General features: G+C 47.7%; 1 protein-coding gene across 5 annotated transcripts in view; it reads right to left on the reverse strand.

The window, feature by feature from the left end:
- The window catches only part of HERPUD2 (HERPUD family member 2), a 112,857-nt gene that overhangs the window by 38,254 nt on the left and 53,931 nt on the right, over positions 1-20,672 (reverse strand). Inside the window, exon 1 of one of the 5 annotated variants that reach the window (XM_085888611.1) lies at positions 20,406-20,600. The exons of 1 other annotated variant lie outside the window; for it this stretch is intronic. The gene's annotated coding sequence lies outside the window, so the exon portion shown is untranslated. Of the gene's footprint in view, positions 1-20,405; positions 20,601-20,672 lie in introns of those variants that run through there. 3 more of the 5 variants (XM_085888610.1, XM_085888608.1, XM_085888607.1) reach the window with 3 other exon arrangements.

The following is a 20,672-nucleotide window of genomic DNA, read 5'->3' on the forward strand; positions in this document are numbered from 1 at the left end:
CATCAGCACAAACACCGTTCATGGAGCTTCATGAAATGAGTTTCCATGGCCAAGCAGCCGCACACAAGCCTAAAATCACCTTTTGCAATGCCAAGCGTCAGCTGGAGTGGTGTAAATCTCACCACAATTGGACTCTGGAGCAGGGGAAACCCGTTCTCTGGAGTGATGAATCACGCTTCACCATCTTGCAGTCCGACGGATGCCAGGAGAACGCTACCTGCCCAAATGTATAGTGCCAACTGAAAGTTTGGTGGAGGAGGAATAATTGTCTGCGGCTGTCTTTCATGGTTCGGGCTCGGCCCCTTCGTCCCAATGAAGGGAAATCTTAACCGCTACAGCATAGAATGACATTCTAGATGATTCTGTGCTTCCAACTTTGTGGTAACAGTTTGGGGAAGGCCCTTTCCTGTATCAGTATGACAATGCCCCCATGCAGAAAACGAGGTTCATACAAAAATGGTTCGTTGAGATCGGTGTGGAAGAACTTGACTGGATTGCACAGAGCCCTGACCTCAACCCCATCGAACACCTTTGAGATGAATTGGAACGCCGACTGCGAGCCAGACCTAATCGCCCAACATCAGTGCTCGACCTCACTAATGCTCTTGTGGCTGAATGGAAGACAATCCCCACAGCAATGTCCCAACATCTCGTGGAAAGTCTTGAAAGCTTTCCCAGAAGAGTGCAGGCTGTTATGACAGCAAAATGGAGGGGGGGGGGCAACTCCATATTAATGCCCATGATTTTGGAATGAGATGTTGGACGAGCAGGTGTCCACATACTTTTGGCCATGTAGTGTGTATATATAGTTATGGCCCGGAGCTCAGTACGAAGGGAAGCACTCGAGTTTCTCCAGAACATCTGGTCCTGAGGCCACCAACCACAGATAACTCCACGGTCCAATGGGCTGTAGTTCTTGCACAGCCGTAGCCACTTGACTTAGACTACCAGCCGAGCAGGGTTACGCTTCGGTGTTTCCGCGATACCTTTCTATTGGCACGGCAACTTAACTAGTGGCCATGCCCTCAATGCCATACCTGGTGATCTGCTGAGCGGAACAGATAGGTGCAGCACTGGCTAACAATCGGAATTCGGAATCCCGAATCCATCCTTTATTCCACCCACGACAGAACAATCCGCTCATCTCTTCCGGTCGCACCCGGTTCCGGAAAACCCCCGATCAACCCGAGCTCGAGAATATTTACACATTATACCATGAAAGGGAAAATGATGCCGATCCAGATCACAATGGCACGCAAATTCTCCTCAACCTTTTGTAAGATGATTGAAGAGGAATTCTACCGAAGGATAAATAGTAAGTCCCGTGTCGGTGATAACTCAAGCAGAATTAAATGAATCACGTAATTATATGAATCACATAAGCAGAATCACATAATTCAGTGTTATAAATCGCCCACAAGGGATGAATGAACGTTAGTCTTTCATTTCGATCAGGAAAACTCCGCCTTTTCCTTTTCCAACTTCCTCTTCTTCTTTCAATTTAATCATATATATTGTTGTGGTTACCAAATTCGCAAACCACCATTCAGGTCCCTTAGGTGAGATATCTCGGTAAGTATATGTGTAGTTAGGCCCAAACCCGTTGTCTAGAGGGAATAAATGTCATTCATGCATGCTGCGACTCTTCAGGATAGCCGTTTTTCTTTTACTATCTTTTTTTTTGGACCAACCGCCATTATCACCACCGCCAACCGCGTCTCAACAGTCATCACAACATCAACCACCCACCGCGGCGCCGCTTCACCACAGCAGCCACGACCTTTGCCGTCACACCTCGCAACCGTCGCATCGCCACCGTTCTTGCGCCGCTTGTGGGTACCGGTATTGGACTCGTGCAGGGCGCGCGCCGAACAGCGTGTACAAAACCACGGACTTTCCGCTCCAAAAACGGATCAAAAACGACTCACGCCCACTTTTGTTCCGTCCAATCGGTGAGTGAGGGGCGATTTGGCCCCGCCTCCAGGGCGTTGGAGGGCGGTCGCTATATGCAAATTCATGGATCAAAAAGCATTCACGCCCACTTTTTCTCGGGCCAATGGGGAGCGAGGTGAAAGGTCGAAGGCAGGGGGTCAAAGGCGAAGCCACGGGGCTTATATAAGCGGCTGCGTTCGTCAGAAAGTCGTGTGCGTTGGAAAGAGTGAGTTCGGAGTTCAAGAGAGTTGTCGGCGGAGCTGTGGAGAGGTGGCGGCGGCAAAGACGGACGAGGGGGTGCTCGCGTCGGTGCCGGGAGCTGAAGGCGGGAGGCCGACGGCGCGACCTGGTCGAGGTGGAGAAGCTCGTCGCGGGACCCGAGACAATAAAAATCCTCCTTTCCCCGAGCATCAGCAACCCCCTCCTGTTTCCCCCCGCGCTGAGATAGTGCGACAAAGGGGGCCCCCTTCCCACCCCCTGCCGGACACTGTCCGCGAGGCCCGCGGAGTTGAGGCACCACCGCCGCTTCGCGCCTCATCATCAGACGGGTAGGCCCGACCCGGTCTCGGCCCCAGGCCCGCCTCATCCTTGAGGGTGTTCTTTTTCTTGGTTTTGGGTATGTGTTGTCGGCGCCGTCTGTGAAGTAGAATTGTATAAGTGTTGCCGTGTGCTCGGTAGTCGGATAGCTCTGCATTGTGTCTTCGCTTTTACATTTGCTTTTTGTGTAAAATTGCATTGTGTTTCTTCTTCTTTTCGATGTGCTTTTGGTGGAATTGTATATGTGTGCTTTCCGTTCATCGCGAATAAATGTGCTTTATGTTGAACTGTTTTCCCGCTTCGCTTCGTCATTTCTTTCATTGAATCCCCATCTTGCTTCACGTAAAGGGTTGGTCCTGGGCTAAGACGCCCGATAATTAATCGAACCGTCGAGGCCGACGAATAACACTGCTCGGTTATCCCGATAGTACGGAACGGGTCGCTTAAGTGGCCCGTGTCCGAAGTCGACCTGCGGCGAGGTGCGATCGCGCGGTCTACCCTCCGTGTGGGTACTTAGGTAGGTCGAATTTGGCGAGCAACCCTATCCCACGTGGGGGCCGATTGGCTCGATCGCGGTGAGACCGAAAGGTCCACCCGGGACTGGTTCCCGGCGTTAGTCCGAGAGGGTCACGACTGGATTGTCCGTCCGATGGGCGACGTGCCGCGATTCGAGTTACGTGGCCGTTCGCACGCCGGCGGGCGCGAATCCGCGACAATATTATATATATATATATATATATATATATATATATATATATATATATATATATATATATATATACATATATATATATATTCATTCCAGAGATCATAATTCCAATCATAAATTAATAGATCATTAATATAACGAAATAAAATGTTCACAAACATTCATGAAGTAAACAAATATAAATGCCATTCCAACTTGATAACTAAAACAGATGAATCTGCCGGCGAGGAAAGGCAGATACACAACACCGACGCACACACACGGTCTCCTGCCTGGCGGACATCGAACCACGGTAACACGCTTATAAGCTTTTGTATCCGGTAAGTTCTACAAAAACAGCTTGTAATAAAAACTACCGTGGGACTACTTCACATAATGGAGGTCATGATGCGTTATTGCATTCGCATTTCACCCCATCCAGATGAAATGGGTTATAAACGAATCGGCATATCGGAATAGAACCTCAATTCCCTACAATCGCGGCATGTCCTTCTGATGACGAACATTCGGAAACCTCCGGATGGGCCGTTTCAATAACATGGATTTCCGTGAAATACGGAAGGAGTTTTAGCCATGCAAATGTGTTTTGATTATTTATGCAAATCATGCAAATAATGATTTATTTACAATCACCTTACAAAAGGGGACACAGAGCAGACTTAACGTGAAATTAATAACAATAATAATGATAACAATCTTCTGCAGTCTTACTTCAGCAGACAGGCGCCAGCGCGTGCGCACGCACGCACGCACGCACGCACGCACGCACGCACGCACACACACCCCAATGAAGAGGAAATTTTGCAACCAGGAAGGGAGGGGAGTTGAGGCTAAGATCTCGGTACCTTTGCGCCCGATAGCACGACGCGCCACCAATATGTTTTGGGGGGGGTGCTCCGTGGTGCAGTACTCAACAGTGGGCACGTTGTCTCTGGCTTCAGCCGCACGTGTGGAGACTGTGTTCGTGAAGGAGGAGCTTGAGTGGAGAAGGGGCGAAGCCCAGAGTGCGAGGGTGGAGTGGTAGGCGGGACCAGGTAGGCGGGTGGGTCCACATCATGTGGGCAGAGACGAGGAGGAGGAGTCCCAACAGCAGGAGACGAGTCGTGGCGGTGTCGACGAGGCGAGGCGGAGAAAGAGCAAGAGGAAAGAGCGGCAAGAGAGGCAAGAGAGACTGCCCCGACCTTTATAGGACCCGCAGCATGGGGGGGAGGGGCCATGCCGAATCAAAACGTCATCACCCGAATCGGGCGCTCCGATTGGCCCCGACCCCTCACGTAGCCTGCCAACTTTGGCTGGAAACCGCCTCACTTCGTTTCTGGCAAGGCCATCCCAGACAGCAGGAATATTCCGCTCCGACCCCATGAGATGAGATGAATCGCTCACACCGAAATTGGCACGTGAATCGTCCTGCAAAAACCCCCGGGCCATGCCCGGGCAACCGGTCGAGGGTCCCGCATGCCCGCCCGGGCATTCGACCAGCGTCTATCAACGTGCTGGCTCAGCGCGCGCCAACGTGGCCCGCACTGTACATTCCTCGGCTCTATCGCAGCTTCGCTGGCTGGAGAGACGAGAAGACCTTCACCATCCGTGGAGAATCCGCTGCTGCCAGCGAGGACTGAAAGTACATCGCCATAGATAAATCCATGCACGTTTCACGAGTGGCGTACGTGTCTGCTTTCGAGCACATTCCATACATTGCGAGCGTTTCAGCCATTACGCACGTGGCCAGCGCTCGTGTTCACACGACTCCACTAGCGTGTGCGCGGGGCGAACACCAATATGTCGGATATTGAGGGTGAAAAGGAACAAGCCGCTTCGACTCCGCACACTCGTATCCCGCCCAACATGGCGTGGAGTCCTCTTTATTGGCCTCCGTACACGTTTCGTGCAGCATGGGCGTCGTGCTGGCTGTGTTTCCTGGGTTGCGAAAAACACCATTCGTGCAGCCTCTTAAGAGGTATTTATTCGCATGCCTTTTTAATGCAACCGGCAATCCTCCCCCAGATCATAGGAAGCTCAAGTCGATAATCCCGCACCACCAAGCGTACATGACTATCTGCACACGCCAGGTCCAGGGCTCGCCTGGGAACGAGGATCTCTGTGCAGCAGTTTCCTCACCGCAGCGCCGCACGTGGCTGATTTACCTCAGGAATAATCAGACGAAAAGAAGAGTGGGGCCAAAATGAAGGAGAAAATGATTTAAGCAACCCCAGCTATTAGATCATCGCAACACACTCCCTTATTGTCTCGCTAAACAAAAGGAAAGGGACTATCTATACCAGCGTTTCTCAACCTTTTTACCCTTGCATAAAAATTATTATATACCATTATTAATATCGAGCTCTTTTTATTATCGTTCACATGGTAAATATAATATTTTTTTTTCAGATACCTGGTTAAAGGAAAAAATGACCCACTTATTGTCAAATTTATTGGCAATGAAAAAAAAAAAACACTGCTCGTTTGAGACCTCACACCGAGGTTTTAATTAACAAAAAAAAAAAAAAAAAAAACACCTCATGTAACTTGATAAAACTTAAACAAATAAAGCTGAAGCAATAAAGGTAAACAGAAGAACTAACCTTGAGAGAGAGAGAGAGAGAGACCACGCTAGGAAGCACAGAGAAGATAGATGGACACCGTGCATGCGTCCCATACTTGAGTCAGTCACTCAATGATACACGAATCCACCGCATACAGGACGTCCACTAACCAGTGAGGGCGGTTTCACACTGGCGCCATATAGACATCGTTAAATGCATTCCCTATGGTTGTTATAATTGGAAATGATAAGAGGTTGAAGCCTCTATTATAATAACCAAGAGTTTCCAACAATATGCCGTACGTGTAGAGTAAAATTATGAATATTAAATCAAACAAAAACTACTCAAAAATACATTACCCTATTTAGTACTGTTTCTCACGGAACCCCGAGCGACCTCTTGCGGAACCCGAGGGTTCCGGGGAACCCCGGTTGAGAAACACTGATCTACACTATAATATTGGAATAACTGTCTTGGGACACCTATCTGTTGTTTGCATGTGGTTCCGAGAACCGCAACTATATAACTATATATATATATATATATACATATATATATATACATATATATATATATATATATACATATATATACATATATATATACATATATATACATATATATATATATATATATATATATATATATATATATATATATATATATTGTTACGGATTCGCGCCCGCCGGCGTGCTGACGGCCACGTAACTCGAATCGCGGAACGTCGCCCACCGGACGGACAATCCAGTCGTGACCCTCTCGGACTAACGCCGGGAACCAGTCACGGGTGGACCTTTCGGTCTCACCGCGATCGAGCCAATCGGCCCCCGCGTGGGATAGGGTTGCTCGCCAAATTCGACCTACCTAAGTACCCACACGGAGGGTAGACCGGGCGATCGCACCTCGCCGCAGGTCGACTTCGGACACGGGCCACTTAAGCGACCCGTTCCGTACTATCGGGATAACCGAGCGGTGTTATCGTCGGCCTCGACGGTTCGATTAATTATCGGGCGTATTCAGCCCACTACCAACCCTTTATGTGAAGCAAGATGAGGATTCAATGAAAGAAATGACGAAGCGAAGCGGGAAAACAGTTCAACATAAAGCACATTTATTCGCGATGAACGGAAAGCACACATATACAATTCCACCAAAAGCACATAGAAAAGAAGAAGACAAAAAGCAAATGCGACAATACAGATCTAATACCGATTACGCGAGCACACGGCAACACTTATACAATTTTACTTCACAGACGGCGCCGACAACACACATTCCCAAAGCAAAAGAAAAGAGAACCACCCTCCAGGATGAGGGGGTAGGCGGGCCTGGGGCTGAGACCGTGTCGGGCCTACCCGTCTGGTGATGAGACGCGGAGCGGCGGTGGTGCCTCAACTCCGCGGGCCTCGCGGACAGTGTCTGGTAGGGGGTGGGAAGGGGGCCCCCTTTTGTTGCACCATCTCAGCGCGGGGGGAAACAGGAAGGGGTTGCTGATGCTCGGGGAAAGGAGGATTTAACCCTGTCTCGGGTCCCGCGGCGAGCGTCTCCTCCTCCACCTCGGTCGCGTTGCTGGCCTCTCTGGTGTGCAGCTCCCGGCACCGACGCGAGCACCCCCTCGTCTGCCTTCGCCGCCGCCGCCTCTCCACAGCTCCGTCCTCTTCACTCCGACTCCGCGAACTCCCAACTGCACTCTACTCTTCCTCCGCTTCCAACTCCGAACTCTTCCTCCTGCGAACTGGCCTCTAGTGACGAACGCGGTCGCTTATATAAGCCCCGTGGCTTCGCCTTTGACCCCCTGCCTTCGACCTTTCACCTCGCTCCCCATTGGCCCGAGAAAAAGTGGGCGTGAATGCTTTTTGATCCATGAATTTGCATATAGCGACCGCCCTCCAACGCCCTGGAGGCGGGGCCAAATTGCCCCTCGCTCACCGATTGGACGGAACAAAAGTGGGCGTGAGTCGTTTTTGATCCGTTTTTCTGCGGAAAGTCCGTGATGTTTTGTACACGCTGTTCGGTGCGCGCCCTGCACGAGTCCAATACCAGTACCCACAAGCGGCGCAAGAACGGTGGCGATGTGTGACGGTAAAGGTCGTGGCTGTTGTGGTGAAGCGGCGTTGTGGTGGGTGGTTGATGTTGTGATGACTGTTGAGACGTGGTTGGTGGTGGTAATAATGGCGGTTGGTCCAAAATAAAGATAGTAAAAGAAAAACGGCTATCCTGAAGAGTCGCAGCACGCATGAATGACATTTATTCCCTCTAGACAACGGGTTTGGGCCTAACTACACATATACTTACCGAGATATCTCACCTAAGGGACCTGAATGGTGGTTTGCGAATTTGGTCAACCACAACAATATATATATGAAGACCACAAGGGGAAAACCAGAGATGTCAGGATGAGTCAATTTTGAAGAAACTGAAAAACAAAGTTTCAAGACTTTGGTGGACTGTTTAATAACTGTCATATAGATTTCTTTTCCAGTACAAGGAAGAGTGATCATTGGCTGATCAAATAAAGCATGCAGCATTTGCCAAGCTTCTGTGTTATTTAATTTAAGAGCAAAGAACGAATCATTGTTGCAAACTGACATCACTGGTTATTCCCTTGTTTAATAATTGCCATGCAATTTTAACCCAGGATGTGTAGCAAATTCATGCTTGTTGGTTATTAGCATACATTACATGACTTGGGTGATTACAGATTATTTTTTTCAACATTAAACGGTCATTGTTTTTGGTTTGATTGATGTTCAACGCCATACTCAAGGGTATTTCGCTTATATGACGACGGATTCTCCATTTCTTACTCCGTACTACTTAATATGATGGAAAACCAGGAGGAAACCAAGGATAAACCACCCCCGCGATAGCCGAAGTCACCTCATGTGACTACCTCATATACCTAAGCAGGTTGATTGGGCGGTGGGTATAATCGAATGAGGATGGGTACTCAGACGCGCTAACCATTAAGCCACGGCATGGGTCCCATAAAAGTCACAATAAAGGTTTGACCAGGCTTGAACCACGATATGCACCAACTACGGAGCCCATGATATAACCAAATAGGCTATTGTAGTGCTCAGAGTTTATGCTGTGAAAGTTTTACAACCTTTCATTATTTGCCAAAACGAAGCTTTTGCAAGATATATGTTAGTCAGCTTGTATGTTTTTTTATCTTGCCAAAACGAAGTTTTTGCAAGATATGTTAGTCAGCTTGTAAGTTTATTTTTATCTTGCCAAAACGAAGTTTTTGCAAGATATGTTAGCTTGTATGTTTGTTTGTCTGTAATCACGTATAAAAAAATTCTGCAGAGCACAGTTATCAATGGAAATTTTTGTAACTTCGCATATCAGAGGCCGATAGAGGTCACTTTCAGCGCATAAAATTTTGAAGGTCAAGGTCAAAGGTCAAGGTGACTGTCGCAAATCAGGGGAGTCGACGAAACCCTTATTTTTTGAGTAATTTTGATCGGATCGTCTTCAAACTTCATGGGAATATTTTTCCTGGTCTGGCGCTCAGCTGATTAATTTTTGGTGACGATTGGCCTTGACCTTCATGGTTAGCGCCTGAGGTCAAACATATTTGACCCCAAGGTCAAATTTTCAAGTTTTAGGAACCATATAGTGTTGTACCTCAAATTGAACACCTCGATGAGTGCTTTCTAGATATGTCAAGCTTGAGACATTATGACATCATTTGGTGACGTTATGAGGCAAACGCATATTTTTCATGGTTACTCTGTAGAACGATTCTCATCGGAATCTCTCGTAGGCAGATATTCCTCAAGGAGTCGCTCCTGGTGGAGAGCAGCTCTATTCACCTCAGTGTGACCTTAAAGAAGTCACACGTGGTCACCTTTTGGCAAGGTTTATTTTTTAGTTTCTCAACTCTGAATATTATGGTGGAACAGTTAACATGAATGAAAGGGAGATAACCAGGAGTAAAGTACTGACAACTCTGGGTTTCTACTTGTTCAGCTTTGACAACACTTGTGTTTTCATTGCACGGCTAAACTTTATACCATATAAATTATGTGACACCCCTGGTTATTTGTTAAAGTAATATTGTGAGAGGAAACCTTATGTTGCCAACTATTGGCAGGTGCAATAACCCTGAAATTTATAAAAAGTGACATCTCAGGTTTTCCCCTTGTGGTATATGTATGTATGTATATATATATATATATATATACATATATATATATATATATATATATATATATATATATATATATATATATATATATATATATATATATAGTTGCGAATTCACGCCCCACCGGCGTGCGAACGACCGCGTGTAACCAATAGCGGCCGCTTTGCCCACCGAACATGCAATTCAGTCGTGACCCTCCTGGAACTACCGCCAAGGAACTAGTCATGGGTGGGGGTTTAACCTCACCACAACTCAGTCCGCATTCCACCCGCGCAAAATAGGGTCCGATCGCTGAATGATCAATTTACCGAAGTACCCGCACGGATAGCATACCAAGGAGTTGTACAACGCCACAGGTCGACTCCGGACACGAACCGCTGAAGCGGCTCGTTCCATGCTACAGGGATAACTGAGCGGAGTTATTGTCGACCTTGACAGTTCAGATTATTTACCGGGTGTTTTAAACCCACTATTAATCCCTTACGTGATGCAAGATGGAGATTCAAACAAAGGAAAGGACGCAGCGAAACGGGGAACAATTGGACCAGCACATTTATTCCGCGCCACATGGCAGCACGGAAGGCACGTATATTACAGTCAAGCAAGAAAACACAATAAAAGCAAGCGAAGAGACACACGCAGATCGACAACCGAATAATGCAATTCACACGGCAACACATAAAACAGTTCTACTTCACCAGACTGGCGCCACACACACACGTTTACACAGAACCCAAAAGAAATGGAAGTCGCGACTTCCCTGAGCGCGTCGAGTCCTTGGCGACCGTAACTCCGAGTCCCTCCGGCGTGGTCCACTGTGCTCGTGCCTCTCGCCTGCACGTGTCGTCCGCCCAACAGGGACGAACGAACAGAACCTCCGACCAGGAACAATCACCACAACTCTCGACCCTTCAGGGACAAGGGAACGACATTCTCATCGACCTTCACACCCATGCCTTCGGACAATCGACCGAACCAACCAAGAGCCAGGACTCTCCAACAACTCTCGCCTTTTGTAGGGTGGGGCTCCACCCTTCGCTCCGCCCCGTTTATGGCTCCACGTCCCTTCTGGAAGCTTCCCAAAAAGGGGCATGCCCTATCGTTCCCCCCTCTCCGCGCCGTGCGGGGATGAGGAAAGTCAGTTTTGGCTCGGGGCCAGGGAATTATTCCCCCAAAATCAGGCCCCCACCTTTTTTCACCTTTGACCTCTGGCTCAAATCGCACCTCCCCATGCCAAAGCGTGGGAAAAGCAGAAGGGAAAATGCGGCGGGAGATATTCAAGCGGGAGTTTTGGGCGGGAGATGCACCTTCGCACCCTTGTCGCTGCTGCAACTCCGCTCCTTTCATCCGTCCCGCGGAGATCGTGACCGCACGGTGCTCGTTTAATGGTGAAGATGTGGTAGCGTAGTTGTGGAAGGTGGCGTCATGATGTGAATGGCGTGATCGTTGAGATGTTGGTTGTGGCGATGTTCGTTGTTGTTCTTGCATCGAATTAACGATACCAAAAGAAAAACGACCAACTGAAGAATCGCAGCCCGAATGGATCACATATATTCCCTCTACACAATGGGTTTGGGCTAACTACACATGAACTTACCGATATATATATATATATATATATATATATATATATATATATATATATATATATATATATATATATATATATATATATATATATATATATATATATATATATATATATATATATATATATATCTCACCTGAGGACCATTTATGGTGTAATGCGAATTTCCACAGCCGTAACAATACACGCACGCACGCACGCACACACGCACACGAGGTCCGTCTAAAAAGTAATGGGACTGATCCTGTGTGCTCCACTTACACAACTTGAATGAACGGGTTGCATCACAGTCTTTCTCAACATTCCAGCAATATATACGATGGGTGATGATTGACTGCGCTCATTGTGTGATTTTTTTACAGGTAGTGCTTTACACGTTGTCTAGTCTGAGTCTTGAGCAAAGAGCCAATCTGAAGTTTCTTGCCAAGCTTGGCAAAACACCTTCCGAATCCTTCGTAATGCTGCAGCAAGTCATGGGGGGGGGATGGAGAAACGATGTCACGTACACGTGCATTTGAATGGCACAAGAGGTTCAAAGAGGGACGGGAGGAGGTTGAAGACAATCCTTGGTTTGGAAGACCTTCAACGAGCAGAACGGAGGACAACATCGAGCATGTGAAGCAGATGGTGCGCGCAGATCGTCGACTCGCGGTGTGGATGATTGTTGAGGAACTTTCCATCAACAAGGACACTATCTGGAGCATCATCACTAAAAATCTTGAAATACACAAGGTGTGCGCAAAGTTTGGCCCCAAGCTGTTGTCCAAGGACCAGAAACAGCAAAGAGTCACTGTCTGTCAAGACATTATCGAGTGCCTCGAGGACGATCCAGACCTGCTCGGGAGAGTCATTACTGGTGATGAATCGTGGATATTCGAATACGATCCCGAGACAAAACGGCAGAGTCGTCAGTGGAAAAGTCCAGCATCACCAAGAGCAAAGAAAGCAAGGATGTCAAAGTCGAAGGTCAAGGTGATGCTCATTGTGTTTTTTGACATCAAGGGCAACGTCCACTTCGAGTTTCTACCACAGGGCCAAACAGTGAACCAATACATGTGCACGGAGATCCTCCGGCGCTTCATGAGATCAGTCCGGGACAAGAGGAGGTATCTGTGGCAGAACAATGCCTGGGTGTTCCACCATGACAACGCTCCTGCTGACAGTGCCCTGAGCATCCGACACTTTCTGGTGGAGAGGAACGTGCCAACTCTGGAGAACCCCCCGTATTCGCCAGACTTGGCCCCTTGTGGTTTTTTTCCTAATCCCCAAGCTCAAGGGGGTGATGAAGAGGACCCGAATTTCTGATGTGGAGGCCATCAAAAGGGCCGTGACAACGGATCTCCGGAGGATTTCAGAAGTCTTCCGGGGGTGCATCGAAGCATGGAAAAAGAGGATGGACAAGTGTGTGAGACTGGAGGGAAACTATTTTGAAGGAGACAAGCTGCGATTTCAATATATTTGTTGGAATAAAATTTCTGTGAAATCAGTCCTGTTACTTTTTCGACGGATATATAAGAGGCTGACGTGTGTGTGTGTGTGTGTATACATACATATATATATATATATATATATATATATATATATATATATATATATATATATATATATATATATATATATATATATATATATATATATATATATATATACATATATATATATATATATATATATATATATATATATATATATACAGTGGGGAGAACAAGTATTTGATACACTGCCGATTTTGCAGGTTTTCCCACTTACAAAGCACGTAGAGGTCTGTAATTTTTATCATAGGTACACTTCAAGTGTGAAAGATGGAATCTAAAATAAAAATCTTGAAAATCACATTGTATGATTTTTATATAATTAATTTGCATTTTATTGCATGAAATAAGTATTTGATACATCAGACAAACATAATTTAATATTTGGTACAGAAACCTTTGTTTGCAATTCCAGAGATCAGATGTTTCCTGTAGTTCTTAACCAGAAATCAGATGTTTCCTGTAACTTAACTTTTAAAAACCACAGTTTGCCATGGATGCTCGCTTTCCATCAACCATTCTTTTTTTCCAACTTCAGTGCCAACTCACCCCCCTCACCCCTCACTCTCACTCTCAAAGCAACCATCCCACTCTTCTCCCTCCAAGCCTCCCTCTCACCTCTCTCAAAAATTCCCCCCTCACCTTTCTCCCACCTTTCATCCCCCTCACTCTTCCTTCTCAAAGTTGCCCCCCTCATCCACCAACCTGCCTCCCTCTACTGCCCTCTCACCTCCATCTCTTCACTCCGCGTCCTCAAATGCTCAACTGGCTTCTTCCTTGTCTCTTGTCCCGCCTCTCCCCCAGCACCACAGAGCCTTTTCTCCTCCTCATTCGGCCCCCTCCCCTCGCTATTCTGCAATACCCCACACTCCTTCAGCAACCCTCCTTACCTGCCCCCCTCGTCCCTTGTCCTACTCTCCCCCTCCCCCTCCACCTCCTGCACCCAAAGCCTCCTCCCCTTCCTCTTCATTAAAATTGTGGACCTCAAATATCCGGGGCCTTCGCTCAAACCTTTCAGATCTTTCCATACAGGTTGCCATTGACAAACCAGACATTATCTGCCTAACAGAAACTTTCCTCTCCCAAGACGTGTCTGACTCCCAAGTATCTCTCCCTGGTTACTCCCTCTTACGGTATGACAGACCTGAGCCTCGTCCTGGTGGAGGTGTTGCTCTCTTCATCAAAGACTCTATTCCTCACTCTCCATGCACTGCTCTCACTCCCCCACACCCCCACACCCCCAGGAATACCTCTGGCTTCGGCTTCCCCTCCACTCCCACCTCATGTTTATATGTGTACTGTACCGTCCACCGAACAGTGATGACTCCATCTACACCTCACTATCCGAAAACATGGACCATCTTCTATCTTCTCATCCAAATTCTCTCTTCCTCTTATGTGGTGACTTCAAATGTCATCACGCCAGTTGGCTAGGTGTGGGTACCTCTCTCACCTGCCATGGCACCTCAGCAAAAGCTTTCTGCGACTCATTGGGACTGACTCAATCGGTCAACTTCCCGACCCGGATCTCAACCAATGGTACTCCATCTCTTCTGGATCTGATTTTGACAAATTTCCCTGACAATATCTGCTGCTCTTCCTTCGCTCCAATTGGTTCTTCTGACCACGTCCTTGTCAAAGTGGACATCTCTCTGGCTGTTATCAGAGAACCACCTCACCGCCGTCGAGTCTGGCATTTCACTCAAGCCGACTGGCAGGGTCTCCGAGCAGCCATCAAACTTACAGACTGGTCTCCTATCACTACTTTCTCAAACATCAACTCATCCTGGGAATTCTTTCAAAGAAACTTGCTCTCCCTCATGCACAGATTTATCCCCTCTCGTGTTCAGTTGTCTTACCCTTCCTCCTGCCCTTGGTTTACTGAAGCATGTGGTGAGGCAGTTGTCCTGAAACAACTTGCCTTTGCCTCATGGAAAGCAAACCCAACTGAGGGCAATCTCAGTTCTTTCCACAAAGCTCGGAACAAGTGTGTATCTACCCTCAGGAGAGCCAGAAAACAACATCTTTCTCATCTCAAGTCTGAACTCTCAAACCTCTCTCCCTCCTCAAAATCCTGGTGGCGTTTAATCAAATCTGTTTCTGGTGTATGTTCCCCCTCCATCCCCTCCCTTACCTCAAATGGCCGCACTGCTGATTCCACACGTGATAAAGCTGAATGTCTAAACTTGGTGTTTGCAGCTAAATCTTGTGTCCTAAACCCATCACTATCTCTACCCACTTTACCCAGTCGCACCCAACTGTCCCTGGACTCTGTATCCTTCTCTTCTGACAAGGTGGAGAGCTTGCTTTCAAACCTCGAGTCAGATTCTGCAACTGGTCCAGACGGCATCAGCCCAAGTGTCCTCAAAGCCTGCTCTTCTGCTCTTGCTCACCCTCTCTCTGTTCTATTCACCCTCTCATTTGCCAAAGGTCATCTGCCATCTGCTTGGAAATCTGCTAACATCACTGCCCTGCATAAAAAGGTGCAAAAACAGATCCCTGCAACTACAGACCAATCAGCCTTCTCCCAATCATCAGCAAGGTGATGGAATCCATCATCGCTTCAGACATGAAATCCTTCCTCTTCTCCAATGGCTTGATTTCCAATCATCAATTTGGTTTCAGACCAGGTCACTCTACCCTGGATATGCTGCTTCTGCTCTCCCATCAATGGATGGAGGTCCTCAATGCCAGACAGGAAATCCGAGCCGTATCCCTGGACATATCACGTGCTGTTGACACAGTCTGGCACCCTGCCCTACTCACCAAACTCTCTTCCCATGGTATTCAAGGCCATCTCCACTCATGGCTCGCAGACTTCCTCTCCTGTCGCAGTCAACGTGTGGCCCTAAATGGAGTTCTTTCATCCCCTCTTCCTGTGCAGGCTGGAGTTCCTCAAGGTAGCGTTCTGGGCCCTGTTCTTTTTCTGGTTTTCATCAATGATCTCTCGGACTCTCTGGAAAATCCTCTATTTCTCTTTGCCGACGACTCCACCCTCTGCCGTACCATCTGTCATCCCTCAGACCGGCAAGCAGCAGCTTCTTCGCTCACTGCAGATCTGGATAAAAATCACAAACTGGTCCAACACGTGGAACATGTCTTTCAATCCAGACAAATCTCACACTCTCACTATGTCTCTTCGAAAGGACCGTTTACAAAACCCCCCCATCCACTTCTCAACAATCCTCTGGAAGAAGTCTTTTCTTTCAAGCTTCCAGGTCTCACGATCTGCCATGACCTTTCCTGGGAAAGTCACATTTCCAACCTCGCCTCAAAAGCCAGTCGCCGACTGGGAATCCTCCGTCGTGCAAAGTCCTTCCTCGGCCCTCTTGAGCTCCTGACCACTTACAAAGCTTTTGTCCGTAGCCTGATGGAGTACTGCTCTCCCCTCTGGGCTGGTGCTCCTGCCTCCCACCTTTCTCGGCTTCACGCTGTCGAAACCAGGACATTTAAGATCATCGGCATCTCCCGCAATGAAGCTGAGTCTTTGGGCCTCTCACTCAATCACCGCAGGTTGGTCGGTGGTCTTTCTGTCTTCTACCGACTCCTCTCCAGCCTTGCCCCCCCTGCTCTCTCTGCGATTTGTCCCCACCACATTTCCACAGGGCGCTCAAGGTCCGCCAACAACCCGTTCTGGTAAAACTACCAAAATCACGAATCACTGCTCATCTTCACTCTTTCATTCCTCTTTTTTCCTGCCTTTGGAATAAACTTCCTCACTCTATTCTTTCCCATTCTTCCCTCCAGGCTTTCAAAACAGCTGTTCACCACCACCTCTTATCTTCCCCCATCCAAATCCTCGATCTTTTCTACCCCCGATAATCCACCCAAGCCCACTTCCTTCATTTCTCCTGCTTTCCTTCCTGAAAGTCCCTGAAATGTCCATCTTCTCTTCGCCATGTTCCCCGTCCCATCCCCATCCCTCTCCCATCCCCATCCCTCTCCCTTCCACAGTTCACCTAATGTGTCTGTTCCCCACTGTTTTGTCCCTTCCACTCCCGCCCCTCTTGTCTCATGCCTCCTTGCTGTGAGTTGTGTGTTAGCTCTCATACGAGCCTCGACCAAGGTATACAAAAAAAAAAAAAACAGGTTTGCACAGACTGCAGCAGGGATTTTGGCCCACTCCTCCATACAGATCTTCTCCAGATCCTTCAGGTTTCGGGGCTGTTGCTGGGCAACACAGACTTTCAGCTCCCTCCAAAGATTTTCTATTGGGTTCAGGTCTGGAGACTGGCGATGCCACTCCAGGACCTTGAGATGCCTCTTACGGAGCCACTCCTTAGTTGCCCTGGCTGTGTTTCGGGTCGTTGTCATGCTGGAAGACCCAGCCACGCCCCATCTTCAATGCTCTTGTTGAGGGAAGGAGGTTGTTGGCCAAGATCTCGTGATACATGGCCCCATCCATCCTCCCCTCAATACGGTGCAGTCTTCCTGTCCCCTTTGCAGAAAAGCATCCCCAAATTATGATGTTTCCACCTCCATGCTTCACGGTTGGGATGGTGTTCTTGGGGTTGTACTCATCCTTCTTCTGCCTCCAAACACGGCGAGTGGAATTTAAACCAAAAAGCTCTATTTTGGTCTCATCAGACCACATGACCTTCTCCCATTCCTGTCTGGATCATCCAGATGGTCATTGGCAAACTTCAGACAGGCCTGGACATGCGCTGGCTTGAGCAGAGGGACCTTGCGTGCGCTGCAGGATTTTAATCCATGACGGCGTAGTGTGTTACTTATGGTTTATTTTGATACTGTGGTCCCAGCTCTCTTCAGGTCATTGACCAGGTCCCGCCGTGTAGTTCTGGGCTGATCCCTCACCTTTCTCATGATCATTGATGCTCCACGAGGTGAGATCTTGCATGGAGCCCCAGACCGAGGGAGATTGACTGTTATCTTGAACTTCTTTCATTTTCTAATAATTGCGCCAACAGTTGTTGCCTTCTCACCAAGCTGCTTGCCTATTGTCCTGTCGCCCATCCCAGCCTTGTGCAGGTCTACAATTTTGTCCCTGATGTCCTTCGACAGCTCTCTGGTCTTGCCCATTGTGGAGAGGTTGGAGTCTGATTGATTGATTGTGGACAGCTGTCTTTTATGCAGATAACAAGTTCAAACAGGTGCAGTTAATATAGGTAACGAGTGGAGAATGGGAGGGCTTCTTCAAGAGAAAACTAACAGGTCTGTGAGAGTGGGAATTCTTACTGGTTGGTAGGTGATCAAATACTTATTTCATGCAATAAAATGCAAATTAATTATTTTAAAATCATACAATGTGATTTTCAGGATTTTTGTTTTAGATTCCGTCTTTCACAGTTGAAGTGTACCGATGATAAAAATTACAGACCTCTGCATGCTTTGTAAGTGGGAAAACCTGCAAAATCGGCAGTGTATCAAATACTTGTTTGCCCCACTGTATCTATAAGTTGAAAGTGTGCGTTTGTGTGTTTGTCTGTGACCTATGTACGCAAAAGTACTGGACTGATGCTCACCAAACTTCACATGCTGACAGAACATGTACCCAGGAGTGTCCCAATGTAAAAGAATTGTATTTCCAACTTCCGGTTTCCGAATTATGACGTCATCACCTGATTTCGTAACGTTAATTTTTTAAGTTCAGCCGAATGACATGGGGCCAACGCCATATACAATACATCTAACATATGATTTTAAGTTTTTGTTTGTTTGTTTGCACGCGCTAATCTCCTGAAAGGTGAAAGATAGGAGCTAACCACTGAAACAAAAAATGTCAGGATGGGCCCCAGGAAGGTTATAGGCTATGTGGCAAGGCCCCTCGGCCAGGGGGGGGGGTGTTTTCCCCTCACCAATCCCCTTAACCTATGACTGCCATGGCCCAATAGAGAACTGATGCTGTGCTCGCTTCAGACATATGTATAGAAGATTGAATTCATTCAAAAAGAACCTGGGCAATGCCGGGTGCATTCACCTCATATATGATATACAAAGCACATGCGCGCACGCATGCGCACGCATGCACGCACGCACGCACACACTTCGTTCCACCTTCTGAAACGCACACATGGAGATAACAACCAACAATGCACAAGTTTATGGAGAACAGCGCACCCAGAATGACACAATTTTATTGTTCCTGAAGGTTTGCTCAATACTTAGAAAACACGTCCAGGCTCAGGTTACGATTAAACTTTCACAATACCTTTTTCAAAGTTCGCCGTTTGATGTTGGAAGTCACAGAAAGCTGAAGTCTAAATTGGTCAACACATTGCGCCACGTCGGCAATCAACGTAGACCGTACACCAAATGGCGATGCACGACTGTTGCCGACAAGTCATGGTAAAAGTTTGACAAATTCAACTTTTAAAACGATCGCCAGCACACCTAAAAACCTTGTTGATAACGGTCGTCAACCGCCGCCCATTACACACTTATCCAAGACTTTGACCGAGCTGTTGCCGACGGTTTTGTTGCGCTGCGCTGGCTCGTGTGCGCATTGAGAGACGCCTTGCAACATTACAAATGTGATGGAGCCACAGTATTTTAGTGAACGACTTACTTTCACCTGGAATGTTGTTTTTACGAGAGATAAATGATGGCGCATGATGGATGGGTGAGCAAATTACCATTATCAACGACAACGATGGTCGAACAATACTTATTGGGCAAGTCCAATCAAAAGGTAGGACGAAACACCAATAACCGGACCTGATAATAGAAGGGATCAAGCACTTTTGTAGATATCAATAAGCAAGGTAACCGACACATTACACCTCTAAACTGTCGAGCCTGGGTTCAAATCCCGACCCAGGTATAAACTGTCATCCCGGTGTTTCACAGGTAGGACAACCCTGGTGTTGCCTACACGGTTAAGGTCGCCGTCTTAAGATCTTCCTTGAATTCGAGCCCCTGTCGTTCCGTAAAAATAACACTAGGTGGGTTGACTTAGCCCATCATCCTTCCGAGGTCGGCAAACTGAGCACCAGCTTCCTTGAAATAGGGGACACTGCATCAGCGCCACAGGCGCGCTTTCGGCAATGAGGCAACCAGCAGGCACAAGCTGCATAAGCAACAACAATACAGGAAGGGTAATAATGTTGCGTGCCGTCCCGCGGATAGACGTTAAACTGGGCGTCCCGTGTGCCGACATCAGTTGGTGGACGTTCAAGATCCAACGGTGTCCTTCGCGGCGGAGAGTGGGCGAGCTATCGCCGACACCCTGAACCAAATTACAAATCCCTGTCCGAACCTTCGTCGAACGTCAGGCTTGGCCCCCCCGGTTCGTGAAAGACTTGGGTCAAGGGAATAATTGTGGCCGATAAAGAAAAAGAAGACGGTGACGGAAACATTTAACAGAGAGAAGATAAACACAGAGGACGAGACTCAAAACACCACACAAAAGGCCTCGGGTCACGAAGCTTCCCAATAGAAAGATCCTTACCGAGGCGCTAAAATCCCGCTGAGGCGCACCAGGCCGGGGCTGAAACGAGCCAACTACTGTGGTTGGTTTCGGTGAGGTAAGAGGAAACCAGGATACTGGGGGGGAAGGAAAAGGAAGGCCACAGCCTCCGGACGAACCTCGAGCGAGTCTTGTCTCGCAAGATGGACGCGCGTTACGTAACGTGATTACGTCACCCGCCGGAAGCAGACGTTTCGCACACCACGTGCAGCTGTGTAAATCGTTGAAGAAGAAGAAGATCGCTAAAAG

This window comes from Eptatretus burgeri, chromosome 7 (assembly GCF_056783735.1).
Source record: "Eptatretus burgeri isolate ZD-2024b chromosome 7, Ebu_testis_v1, whole genome shotgun sequence".
In the NCBI taxonomy this organism is placed as follows: Eukaryota; Metazoa; Chordata; class Myxini; order Myxiniformes; family Myxinidae; genus Eptatretus; species Eptatretus burgeri.